At 40.8% G+C, this 14114-nt stretch overlaps 1 long non-coding RNA gene across 1 annotated transcript; it reads left to right on the forward strand.

Moving 5' to 3' along the window:
• Positions 1–463: 463 nt before the first annotated feature.
• On the forward strand, positions 464–3788 carry LOC111828080. Its single transcript, XR_002831857.1, has 2 exons — positions 464–563; positions 3426–3788. It is a non-coding gene; the product is annotated as an uncharacterized LOC111828080 (long non-coding RNA).
• The last annotated feature ends 10326 nt before the right edge of the window (positions 3789–14114 follow it).

Consider the following 14114-nt stretch of genomic DNA (forward strand, 5'->3'; position numbering starts at 1 on the left):
GCGAAAGGCAGATTAATTTCAACTATGTAGAAGAAACAGTAATTTTGAATTTTCGTCTTTGCCTTGATGAAGTTTTTCCTCCATTTTATTTTGTATAGTCATAGTGTGTTTTTAAAATCATGTTGTTGCTTCTCATGGGGTTTTTTCCCAGGCTGGGAGAGGAAAGTATCAGAATTGTTGTTAAACACTGATGTGTTAAACCTCTGAAATTATGTTAAGGCCTTTTAGGGTCAGTTGCTAGATACAGATTTGGTGAGACTTTGATTTTCAGTTTAATTTGTAACAAATATCTAGATTTAATGGGCTAAAGCCATTTTAAAATAACCAGTTCTTACCATTTTTCTTCTTTAACCTCCAGTAGGCAGGCCCCAAAATGCAGCAGGGGAAAAAAAATCTGTGGCTTCCACCAGACTGTTCAGGTGAATGACTGTTTCAGAGATCTGAAGCTTGAGGTCAGGTGGACAAAAAGCAGGAATATGATTTCCTGCCTTAAGTAGCATATGTTTTTGCACCAGATTCCCAAGATGTGGTCAAACTGATGATGTCACTGGACAGAGGACAAGGTGCAGTTAATTTGATTTATTGTCCTGAGGTGAAGTGTAGCAGCGAAACCTTCTCATAGGGAAACCATTTATCTCGGGACAATTTCCTTTATAGCTGCAATTTAACCACCACCGAGGCTGTAGGTATTTTATCCAAGAGGAGAAAATGGACATTGCATTTTACAAACAAAATTTCACTGGTACAATTTCTGTAATACAGAAAAGGATGAATATTATGAACTGGCCTTTTATATTCTGGTTGGCTTTCCATGCTATTGTAAAAATTCATTTCCTCAAATTCTCAAATGGAGACTATAGGCTTTAAATAAGTGTCATCTTGGAAGTGATCCAGGTGCATGCTCATTTTAGATGGCTTCTTCCTGACCCCCCACACTCTCGGAAGCTGTTTCTTGACTTAATCAGAGCACAGCCCAGGCTAAAGGAGAGACCATGTGTGTTCCTTGTATCTATTTCCACAAATAAAGTGAAGTTAAAGAGAATGAGGGCTAGCTGTTCTTTTAGGTTGAGATTATAGTGTTTAAAATAAAGTAGAATACTTAACAGGAAAGCATGTGCTTTGCAAGCAGTTTTTAAAAATATAATTCATAATTCTTTTTGGGTTTGTTTTAGTCTGGACAAGTTTGTGCATTTTATTTTGATTGATTAGTGATTTTTAAAATTGAGGTAGTGATTTCACTTATAATTTTTGACATCTGAGTAGATTTTCCTGTTAGACATTTTTTATCCAACTAGTTTATCTTAGTGAGGATTAAAATGCCCTGGGAATGTGGTAGTATTGCTTTATTCCTAACTCTGACTTGTGAGCCAAGCTTGTTGGATGGAGTATTTTATGTTACTTTTGAGCCTCCAGAAGTTGTACGGTGCCTGTCTGCTTTTGCATCTGTCAGGTGGCTTCCACAAGTTTTCAGAAAACCCATTGTCACTTCCTTCTTACCTTGCCCCACTGGGGCTTTTGAATTTAGGTCCTGAAAATTCATATCACTGCTGACCAAATGCTTTTAATTTTTAAAAGGACCAGTCTGGCTGTAACTGGTTTGGCTCAGTAGATAGAGCGTCAGCCTGCGGACTGAAAGGTCCCAGGTTCGATTCTGGTCTAGGGCATGTACCTTGGTTGTGGGCACATCCCCAGTCGGAGGTGTGCAGGAGGCAGCTGATAGATGTTTCTAACTCTCTCTCTCTCTCCCTTCTCTGTAAAAAAATCAATAAAATATATATATTTTTAAAAATGAAAAAAAAAGAAAGGACCAGTCTGCTTGTAAGCGATTTTGTACAAGTAATTTTTAACCTCTTTCCCAAACTGATTTCTAATTTCTTTCATTTTGTCATCAAAAATCCCAGTAGTCAGGGGAAATACAAACAACTACTGCTATTCAGGTTTAAATGGTGTGGTATTGTGCTGTATTTTTAATTTACCTATTTCTGAACGGATAGGCGGTATAAAGCAGCAGAAATGAAATGTCTCACTGCTGTCTGGGTTGAAGTCATTGTTAAGCTGTTATCCACCTGGTCAGTGGATTCTGAAATAAGTTAAATTAAATTGCTCTTATCAAGCCACCAAATGTGTTTAAAGGAGCCTTTAATATCTTAAGCAGATGATTCTATAATCCCAGAACTGAACATTTAAATGCTATCTTTCATAAGTGTTTTCCATTCAAAATGAAATATTTAAAGTTTCTTAAATCTGTATTACTGGATCTTGAATTTAGTTGTGTTTTTTCAGTTGGTCACTCATCTTCATGAATATCTATTTCCTTTGTTGCAGAAAGACTCTAGTATTATGTAGTGATGACTGCCTTGTTACCAGTTATTTTTGTTTTGTATTTAATATTGAAAACCCACAGCCCCAGTCTTTACATACTAACCTTCTTTTGGCCACTGTTAAAATTAATTTTCTTTTAAAACTCTGGTGTGTGACTGTCATTAATTTGCTTTTATGCAACAGTATTGGTTCAGTTACACAGTTTTTGTAATTCATAAAGACTGTGAAACCTCAATTTGAGCAGGGATGTGTTTTCCTAATGGAAGTGATTGCATTTAGAACTATTCAAATAATTACTGTTTACAGAACAGAACAAGTCACAGACAAAACATGCCCCTTTTCGGTCACCCCTGTTCTTGTTGCTCTTGCCTCCTTTAATGTTAAATGCCTGAGCAAACATGCTTATTATGTATTTCTCTGGGGAAATCTAATATTGGGTGGTAGGTAGCGTGTGGATCGGCTAGTTCCACATCTGCCTTCCCCGGGTTTCTGCATCCCTCCTGGATGGAGTCTTTCTTCCTCTTCCTTTTAAGGACATTCTTTGGGCCAGAATTCTCCCTTATTATCTTTTTGTGTTGCTTAAATAAGATAAATATCTTTCAGAGTGGAATCAAGGTTGAACGAGGTAATAATTATGGTTCACAGAATAGCAGTTTCCTTCTCTATCTTCTTTTACTGGATGTTTTTGCACATTATTGACATTTTGTGAATAAGGATAATTGGGTAATTTTGTAGATTTATATTTCTTCTTAGGAACAAATCGGTTTTGTGTTGTACTGACATCTTTCTGACCGTGTCTAAGCTGGCAGTGAGCCCTTATAAACTCTTTCAGCAGTAATAGCATTGGGACCAAAAATAGCACGAGCGGAGCCAGGGCCTGACTTACTGGTCCATTTACGGGATATTTCAAGTTGGAAATGAGAATTGTCTTGAGCTTCAGAACCTCTGATGGAAGAAGCTCTTTATGTACCATGTGTGTAGTTTATAGAGCTGTGTGTTTTAACTACAGGAAGTTAACTTATTGAGTATTGATATGGTATCTTGTTTGTACTCAGTGACTGATATCGCTTCTTTGTTTTTTCTTTTTAATTTATTTTTTCCAGTTAAACACTCAGGTTTTCACTGTTGCCTAGATTCTGCTGACAGGACTAGTAAAGAGCAAAAGAAGAATCAGCAACCTCTCGATGTATCAGATTATTTTTTAAGTACCGTCCAGGACCCTGGGTATTCATCCGGAAAAGGAGCCATATTATTAATTTTTTCAAAAAGACAATGTGAAAAGCACAAATCTAAGCTCAATATGAGTATTGGTTGTAGTAGCTTTATGCAGCCTGCAATATTAAGTACAGTTTGTCACGTGATTTATTTCCTCATCCGCTGCGTCACTTTATCGGTTTTTATGTTGGAACTATAGCAATAATGTATATGTAAAATTAGTAAAATAATAAAAATTATGGTTGGTCTTATTTTTATTTTGCTGGTGGGCATTCACTTTGCAATCAAAGATAATAAACATTATGTTGTGTATGTTAACTCAGTTGTGTTTGGCAGGTGGTCACCTTAAGTAATGGGGTTATACTGACTGGCTTTATAGCCTACTAAGTGAATATACTTTTTAGAGAAAAGTGACTTTGATGTTTTCTTGTCTTCGTCACTTATTTTAATGGTCTGTTTAATGGGGGAGGGGGAAAGCCCCCCTTTTTTGCTGATTCATACTATAGTAAGCAAGTATATTATAATCTTTTAAAAAATAGTTACTTAAACAGTTCTTTGCTTACGCAAAGTGTTATATACCTGCTCTTGTGCTGGTTATCTTTGGGGACAGCAAGGGACTATAAGGCTCTGCTGTGGGACGGTTGATATGTTTACTTAGGGAAGATTGAAAGACAGTGTTTGTAATTACATATTAAAATATGTAACAGATAAGAAGGATCAGAGTAGAGATCAGGGTGTGTCTGCGTTTGTAGGAGCCCACCCATCCTAGAACCCTATAGCTGGAAGGTAATGTAGATGCACTGGTCGTAAGCCATGACTACTAGTAGATGCTGAGAGGGTCTCACAGTGGGTCAGTGGCTTGCCCACAGTCTCTGAACAGATGAGTAACGGATCAGAACACAAGACTTCTGACTATCCAGTCTCCTCCTCTCCAGTCTCCCTCCACCACGTTGCTGCTAGTCAGACTTTCAGTAGGAGGTGAGATTTTTAAGCTGAGCTCAAAAGGGCAAAAACATTAGAGGAGGGAGAAGACGGGAGGTCGTGGTCTAGATTGTGCTGTGAAGGTGAAGAAGGAGGTATTTGTTCCGTGCACAGAGAGGCTGGGGAGGTTTTTAAAGTAAGGAATCTTGTGGTAAAAGTGATGTTTTAGGTTTGATATGGTAGTGTGCAAGAGAGTTGGAAATAGGAAGGGAGAGATTGGACCCATGGAAACCAGTATATAAAAATTGAGTTGTGTTGGCTGACTGGTGTAGCTCAGTGGTTGAGCATCCACCTATGAACCAGGAGGTCACAGTTCCTGGTCAGAGCACATTCCTGGGTTGCAGGGTCGATCCCCAGTGTGGGGTGTGCAGGAGACAGCTGGTCACTGATTCTCTCTCATCATTGATGTTTCTATCTCTCCTTCTCCCTTCCTCTCTAAAATCAATAAAAAATTTCAAAAAAATTGAGGTGTGTTGTTTGTAGACTAATTGCTTTAAGTGCTGTTAGAGATACAAACATAATAAGACAATTACCTGACCTCAAGAGGCTTTCGATCTGATATGATGTAATGAAATAGATCATCCAGGATGAAGACGATGAGCATGCTGTCCATTTACATCGCAGAATAAGAACCTGTAGGAGAAATTTTTGCCTGGTCTTATAGTAGGAACTAGTTTATTTCTGACTACTGGTTTTGTTTTCAGTTTTTTGGACACTGTATGCTTGACTTAGTTTTCTTTCCAAGTCAAACTACAGTGTTCAGGCCAAATCATTAACCTGAAAGATTACATAGGCAATTGTGGTATGCATTTTTCTTAGCGGCATTCCGCATCACATTTTGTTTAGTATTTCTTTTATTGCTTCCACTTTAAACTCTTGTTATTTGTGTTTTATGTGAGCTACTTTCTATCCTTTCTGGAGCAAGGCAGGTATAAAATTATAACTGTGACATAATGATAATGTCGGTGTTTTTATAGTACCTTAAAATTTATAGCAGCACTCTCATTTTTATTACTTAAGTTAGTCCTTTCAGGCAAGTATTATTATACCCATTTTATAGTTGAGTAAAATAAAGCCCAGATTAAGTGACTTTCCCAAGGTCACATGCTTAGTAAGCACTGAGTGTGCTTGGGGAATAGCCAACACTTGCAGGTTAGTGATAACCTGGGCTGTGTTCTGGAGACTGGGGGAAACCAGGCTGTGACTGTTAGCAGGGCTCCCATGCTGTGGTGCTGGTGAAGGAGTTTGGATTTCATTTGCTAGGCAGTAGAGAGTCATTGAATTTTTTTGTTCTTGAGCTATGATCAAAGCCCTTAATTTAAGTGTTTAGCAGCTAATTAGAGTCAAAGGGGAAACAAGGTTTGAGTTTAGATGAACAGAAGTAGGGAAGTGGAAGATGGAGGCATTTGGGGAATAGGCAGTGAACTCAGTGATAGACATGTCATTTCAGACATGATTGGGTGGGTCCTATTAGATTATACATTCACTGTGTGATCAACATAGAAATGTGAGGATTGAGGTTTGTGCTCAAGCCACTGTGTGTGGACTGAGCATTGAGTCTGAACACTAAATTCTAGACATCTCAGTTGGCCTTGGCACTGACTTCTGTGGTTGTCTCTTTCAGCAGTGTGATGGTGATAATACCAGTGTCAGAGGATGCTGTGGGAGTAACAGACGCAGAGCAAAAGCATTTTACAGTCCTGTTGTAGTTTTTCTTACATGGGCACAAGAGTTAGATGTGCTGCTGGAGAGGAGGAGCTTTGGCTCTCCAGTGATTCGGGGCATCTGACGGCAGGGTGTCCATTTCCAGGTGTGGCCAACACCTTGGGAGAGGGAGCAACTCCCCTATGGTCCTCTGAAATTCTACAGAGGAGCTGCTGCATTGTGGCAAACATAAACTGGCCCTGGATCTCAGGCTCTTCTGCTGAATGCCCCACTCCCACGTCTGCCTCTGCATTCTTACCTTTTACTACTTCCTTGAAGAGCATGATCGAACAATTCCACCAGGAAGTCCCCTTACAGGCCCATCACAAACATGGCGTTTCTTTGGTCAGGTTTTAATTTTTAAAAAATCTCCCTAAAATTGTGTTCAAGACCTGTCTTGGGAGGGTGGCTGTGTTTTATTCTGCTGCTTGCTCAGGCTCCTCTCACTTCTCCTCCCCCTCCACAGTCCCATCCAGGTTTGAGACACAGGACCTGAAACAGACCATGGGTTCTGGTCAGGCTGGTGTTTTGGGTGCTCTGAGAAGCTCACATGGTCCCTCTCTTGGGATGTCGTGGTGGGTGCGGTGTGTGTGCCGAGGGCTTGGGAGCTGAGGACCTGGGTTCTAGACCAGCGGTTGCCAACCGGTGGTTCACGGACCACTGGTGGTCTGTGAGGTCCGAAAGGTTGGTGACCGCTGTTCTAGACCATTGGTTAGTTTTGTGACTTTGGGATAAGTTACTTCACCACTGATTTTTTTCTTTTGCATTTGTAAATAAGAGAGTTTTCAAACTCTTAAAAGCCATCAGAATTCTTTTTTAAATGAATTTGAGGCTGAAGCTTCCTGCATGAAAGGTAAGCATGCAGCTATTGCTATTGAAGTGGGTGCAGGGCCAGGGTGGGAAAGTGCACTCCGCTCCTTTGTTCCTGGATCCTTAGGACTCTACGCTGCACTACGTGAAAACTTAGCCCGTTTATCATTCGGGACCTATCTGTCCATTATTCTTGCTCCACAAATAGCTCATCCACGCCTGTGCTCTTGTGCTACTTTCTCTGAATTTAGCAAATTCAGCACTTCATTATACTCAGTCTTATTTTTTCTCTAATTTAGTTTATATAAGTAATTCTTGTCTCAGAAACACTTTGCTGGGGACAGAGTAGATATTTAGCAAACGATACTGATTGATTAAACTATGGGTTCTTGACCTTTGCTGGGATAAGAATCACCCATGGCACTTTTTTAAAAAATTGATTTTTGGAGAGAGGAATGGAGGTAGGAAGGGAGAGAAAGAGGTCAATTTGTCCCACTTATTTATGCATTTATTGGTAGATTCTTATATGTGCCATGACTGGGGATCAAACCCCAAACCTTGGCATATCGGGACAACTCTAACCAACTGAGCTACCCAGCCAGGGCACCCATTCAACTTTTTCAACATGCAAAGGACCAGGCCTTCCCTCTTGAGTTTCTTCTACAGTAGAGGACACCCATAGTTTAAAAAGCTTTGCAAGTTGTTCGGTAGCATTGAATGAGCACTTGTTGCATTTTAAGATTATTGCTTAGACTCTCTTGAATGGTTCTCAGTGCACAAAAATGGCTCTATAGTGGAAGGAAACAGAACCGGAACCTTGGCTCCTTATTGCGTTTATAACTCTGTCTAGCTTTCTGTGCTGAACAAAATCATTTCACTTTTCTGCCCAGAGGTTCTCATCGGTAAGTTGGGGATTATTTTCATCCTTTTTCCTTTTAAGCTGTGGAATTCTTCAAAAACATCTCTTGGGTGAAGACCAGTAAACAGCAGATCCCTTGAATAGGTTGGCTTTCATCTGATACCGTTTTAACAGACATATTAAGAATATAAAGCACAATGGGCTTGATCCTATCTTAGCAACAGAGCTGACTCTCTGGAAAGGTGGTATTTAGATTTTAAACTGGAAACATCTTATTAGAATTTGAATGAACAAGGACAGTAAGCTTATCAGAAACTAGTTGTTCTCAATGGGAACATGAACTGGATTGCAGTTAACCATGAAGAATGGTCCTTCCGAATTCACAGGAGGGTTTGGGAAGGGCTCCAGAGGAAGTGGTGTGTACAGAGATGTGAAGGATGCTGCAAGTCAGTTGCCCATGCTAGGAGTAGGTAGTGGGGCTGAAAGTTCTTGGCAAGGTACGATACATACATAATTCTGGAAACTAGTGAAAAGAGCACTTTCAAGGAACTGAAGCTTGGCTTGCTGGTCCTGGAAGAGCCGGATTCAGCTGAAGAGTTGAAGATGATTTTCAAGACCTTGTCCTCAGTGGCCAGATACACAGGTAAATTTTGGAGGAGATTCCACACCTTGCCACCAATGTATTTCTAATGCGAATAAATAGCATTTACTAAGTCTTTGTCGAGTTAATGTTCTAAACGCGTTACAGCATTTTCATGCTAATCCTCACAGTGACCTCATGAGGTGTGTACAGTTGTCACCCTCACCTTTCAGGTGAGAACACTGCCCTGTAAAGAGGCTGAGTGCAGACCCAAGTCTCCTACCTGTTTTGGTCATGGAACCACTAACTGCTACTTGAAGTCAGTTGGATGATCAAGTATTTAGCAACAGTTGTTTCTGAGTTTGTCCTTAGTGCTCTTACATGGTTCCCAGGTCCAGATCATGTTGTCCAGAAGAGTTCCGCACTCCTTTCTGTGTGCAGTGTGGAGAGATGGACACTGGCTTACAGATCTAACGCTAGCCTAGCTTTCAGCCATCTCCAGGCATTGATTATGAACATATTTTGAAGCTGTTGGTATGAAGATTATACAGTTGGTATGCTGATCCTGGGACCCTTAAATCCTGAGCCTTTTGCATTTCTCTGAAGAATTGTATTTTAAACTGAAGCTATTTGCAGATGTTAACATCCAGATCATTTTCATTTGGGACATCTTATTTTTTCGTGACCCAGTTAGCTAGATAGAAAATTAGGCCTTACTGTGGTTACATATTATTTTGATTAACGTGTTTAAAATATTTTAATGTTTCTCAAATCAGTTGTGACTTAAAATTGGTATACAGACAGATACCATGGCTTTGTTTGCATGCCTTCCCCTTACCAAGCTGTTACTAAATGGGGGTGTAGCTTTCAGTTGAAGCCACATGACAGTTGATTCAGTTCTGATGAGAAGTCAGTCATTCATGGTACTGGTTTTTCCCAGCCCTAACAGCCTGTTTAATCATGCCCCAAATCATCTTAAGTTGCTAGGTGATCTGTGCCTAAAATGGTTTTCTTTACACTACCTTGCTGAACACCCTCCATCCCCATCCTTCCTTAAGTAGTCAGCAAGAATGCTGTTCTGGTGGACTGTAATGTAGGTACACTCGAGTGCCAATCACTGTTAGTTAGGAAGAACTGGTGAAAAGTCTGATGATGGGGGAGATATGGTAAACTTTACCCTAGCTGAGAAGATGAACAAACCATTTCGAGTATTGCTGGAAGAAACGGTGTGATTTCAGGGGATTAGACTAGTGTCGAAGCCATTCCAGCCCCTGCTGCTGCAGCCACATCTTCATCATGTAACTGCACAGTGCTGTGAGGAGCAGTGTGCTGCTGGCTCTGTTTCCCAGCCCTTTCCTGGAACGCGCTCCTGCGTGTGCAGACACACACCTGCGGTGCACCGCACACATGTCCACGTCACACGCCTCAATGTGCACACCATTTAGAGGGATTCATAGTGAACAGCCTGTTCTATAACTTGCTCCCACCCCCCTTTGTGTGTGTTTGCATGGCTCCTCATTCTTTAGAATTTACCCAAGTAATTAAACAATCCTTTTATTTGCTGGGTATAATCTCTGGGTAATTTTAAGGCTGGCTTTCTGAAAGATCTCGGATCTTTACTTAGTTGAATAACAACTGGCATAAATAACAAACGGTAAAGTACTTGTGGAATTATTAGGGTGGCCATAGCTGATCAGCGGTGATTCTCAGGTTAATCAGAGCGGCCAGTGAAGGCAGCAGAGGGGCACTGCCACCTTGTCTTGTCCTGTAAGACGGGAATATATCGACGTGTCTGCAGTTTCAGTTCTTCAAAAATCAGCCTAACCTGCCTTTTTTACCAGTCTTTCCCAACCTTCCACACCTTACCTCACCCTTTGTAATGGTTGCACAGTATTTTATTGTATTGATGGGCCAACCTAATTACTTAATTTCTTTTGATGTGTGTTAGATTTTTTCCCATAGTTATAAGTATCCATCAACATTTGAATTTTGTGTATATGTCCAGATTGCCCTTGAGAGAGGTACCATCCTATATTTTTATCTACGGTACAGATTTTATCTGTGATATTTAATAGTGTCGGTTTAAATTTTTGCCATGTTGATAGATAACAAATATCTCATTGTTTTCATTTTCATATTTGCACTGTAAGTTGGGCATCTTATCAATTTTTTATTTCTTTTTTGGTATATATTTCCAGTGTAATATGATTACTTTCTCTTGTATTGCACTAGTTCTGGCCCTTTCAGAATACTGTGGTTTTTTTGAAAATTTATAACTTATTAAACACTATTCTCTTTCCATCAGTAACTTCCCCTCAGCTCCCCCATATTATTAATTCCTGTATCGTTTTCAAGAAGCAGCTCAGGGATGAGAGTAGTGCCTGGGTCACCCCCTGGGAATTCTTCAACATTCCCCACAGGCCCCTCTGTTTCTATGGACCCTCTGCAGGCATCTATCTTAGCACTCTTAATTACTGGTTAACTTGTTTCTCTTTTTTAGACTAGCTTAAGGTCTTTGAGGTCAGGGACTACATTGTATTGCTGGCACTTAACACATGCTTGCTAGTGTTGCTCAACAAGTATTTATGGAGCCATGTTTTGAGTCTCAGATTTTCTTCTATCCATGGACCTCTAGGAGGAGAGTGCTCTGTGTCCTTAAGAGTCTGGGGCTGTTGCAGACTGCAAAAGATGATGGCCCAGGTAATTGAAAATGACTATGAAGTCTGTATTCTCTTTCATAATATATTGGTATTTGTTACCAAATATTTAAAGTTTGGTAACCAAGTTTTTATAACAAATATTTAAAATTATCCAACTTTGAGTAAAATTGACTTTCCAGGGAGATGGAGCATGTTTTTCTTGTGATTTGGGGTTCTCTACGTGAGACCTCAGTGAACCTATCTCCCAATGAGAAGGGGAAGACCACCGACGCCGGAGCCAGACAGACCTGGCCTTGCCACCTCCTGGCAGTGGGCTTGTTTTTTAGCTCTTTTTAGTCCTTTACAGAATAATCTATTTCAGTTAGTAAGTTTATTCATAGCAAATATTTATTGATTGCTTGCAGTTTGCAGGGCCCTGCTATGGTGTGTTCTGAGTGTGTGATTAAAGTGGGCACAGTGCTTGTCTTTACGGCGTGACCCAGGTGCCAAGGTTCTCTGCCCTGGGACTGTACACATTTGCCCTCCTTTCCCGGGATCTGAACCTCCCTTCCCGTTCACTTAGCAGAACTTCAACCACAGCCAAGTCTTGCTTATCTGGAACCAACTGGTGTGCAGACTAACCACAGTCTAAAAGAAATGGTACGCTTTTGAAGGAATAAAATATGATCAGAAAAACATCACTTATTCTGAATGGCCTCTCATTGACCCTACATGGTAACCATAGTTGCGACATGTACCTACTTCTTTGGGAGTCAGATACTTTACTTATAGCCCTCTGTTGGCTGCTCATTCATAGGGAGGGGATTGCAGAGTTGGGGTGGGAACAGGTGAGCTGTGGCACTGTGGTCCTGGAGAGTGGAACCAAACCTCATCCTTGCACAAAAATGTTGCTTTTAGCAGAGGAGAACTAAGTGCACTTAATTTTTTTACTCTGCCTGCTCTTAAGACATTTTACTTTTATTTTTTTTTGTGTGTGTGTGTTAATCTTCACCTGAGGATATTTTTCCATTGATTTTTAGAGAGTGGAAGGGGAGGGGGAAAGACAAACATAGAGAAACATTGATGTGAGAGAGACACATCGATTGGTTGCCTCCCACACATGCCCTGAGCAGGACCAGGGATCGAGCCTGCAACCTAGGGACATGCTCTTGACCAGAATGGAACCTGGGTCTCTTCAATTCCACAGGCTGACGCTCTGTCCACTGAGCCAAACCGGCTATGGCAAGACATTTTAATTTTTTAATTCAATATGTGGGAGGAAAGGGATGGGAAGGTGTGTTGGGTGATCTGGAGTGTATTTCTTTCTTTTTTTTTTTTTAAATCCTCACCCGAGGATTTTTTTCCATTGATTATAGAGAGAGTGGAAGAGAGAGGGAAAGACAGAAACATCAATGTGAGAGAAACATGTGAGAGAGACACATCGATTGGTTGCTTCCTGCACACACCCTGACCAGAGCCCGGGCCAGGGAGGAGCTTGCAACCAAGGTATGTGCCCTCGACTGGAATTGAACCCTGGGACCCTTCGGTCCATAGGCTGGCACTCTATCCACTGAGTCAAACGGCTAGGGCTGGAGTGTATTTTCCACCTATGGACTTGGAATTGACAGGACTCAACCCAAATCTCCTCAGTGCTGCCTGGAACTGGGTGTAAGCTTCCAGCAAGCTTGGGGCTCTCTGGGGCACGGGGAGCAAGACATTTGGAAGCTGATAATTCTGAGTGGAGGTGGCTCAACAATGTGAACCAGAGTGGACATACAACAGTGACATCACTGCAAATCCTTGGTGTCTAGGAAAGATGACAATGACTTTGAAGGTGAGAGGCTGTCTAGCAAGAACACGATTTGGCCGTGCTGGTTGTGGGGTTGAAACACCACCTAGACCACGCTGGCCATCCAGAAAGCTAGAGGGCAGTGGACTCATGCTGCCATGTGTAGGGTTTTCCTTAATATGGGGGCTGGGGGAGCTCAGATAAGAAACAGGTTAATAACAACCTGTTTGTTTTTCCATTTTTATGAAGCAATTTTTGTTTTCTTGATTAACTGTGACTTATTTTTATCATTTTGAGTGGAATCATAAATATTTCTAAATATTTTATATGACTTAAACCAGCGGTCGCCAACCTTTCGGATCTCGTCCGTGGACCACCGGTTGGCGACCACTGACTTAAACCATATAATAAGTTTGTTTACCCAAAGTCATTTTTCTGCTACCATTTGTCTAATTTCTGTAAATAAATACAGATTGCTTGGGAAATTCCCTGCTCTTGCCTCTTCATTTCCCTTCCGTTTCCCCAGTCCATTGAGAGTTGAGTTTTTATATTTTAAATCCATACATCATATTCTTGAAATCCTTTCTCTCCCTTGACTTCTCACTCTGACTTTTTTTCTGACTCCTTAAATTTAAAAAGAAAATTTTTCTTATGATGCATTAAGGCAAACTTTACTCATTTGTTTCATTTTCTCCCAAATTTAATGTGGTTTATAGAGATTCATAAACTATAGCAAGAAATGCAAAACAAATATGTAAAACAAAATAAAAGCCTGATACAGATCTCTAATATTTGTTCTCAGTGGGGCACAAATATGTCTCTAAGCTTCATAGTAGACGGTGCAAAAGAGAAGCCTCGTCAATTTATGGCATAACATTTGAAAACAAGCAAACTTTTATTTGAAGATTGGAGGCCTTGGAAACGGCCCCATGTGAGGGAATGAACAGTGGCTGCCTCGCAGTAGTGATGCTGTGGACGCATCAGCCAACATCACAGTGCCCCACCTAGGCCAACACGTTCCCAGCTCCCTTCCTAACGGCCTCACAGGGTGAGGAGGTGAGCGTCATTCGAAACAGTCTGCCTTCGAAGGGGAAGAGATTTTGGAGACATTTGAAGGATGGAGATAGTGCATATCCTTTAAGTGTGCTTCCATAAACATTCTTTCTCAACTTTTTATGAATTGTAAGCTCCACGAGGACAGGAAGTACATCCGCT

This window comes from Myotis lucifugus, unplaced genomic scaffold (genome assembly GCF_000147115.1).
Source record: "Myotis lucifugus unplaced genomic scaffold, Myoluc2.0 scaffold_279, whole genome shotgun sequence".
Lineage (NCBI taxonomy): Eukaryota > Metazoa > Chordata > Mammalia > Chiroptera > Vespertilionidae > Myotis > Myotis lucifugus.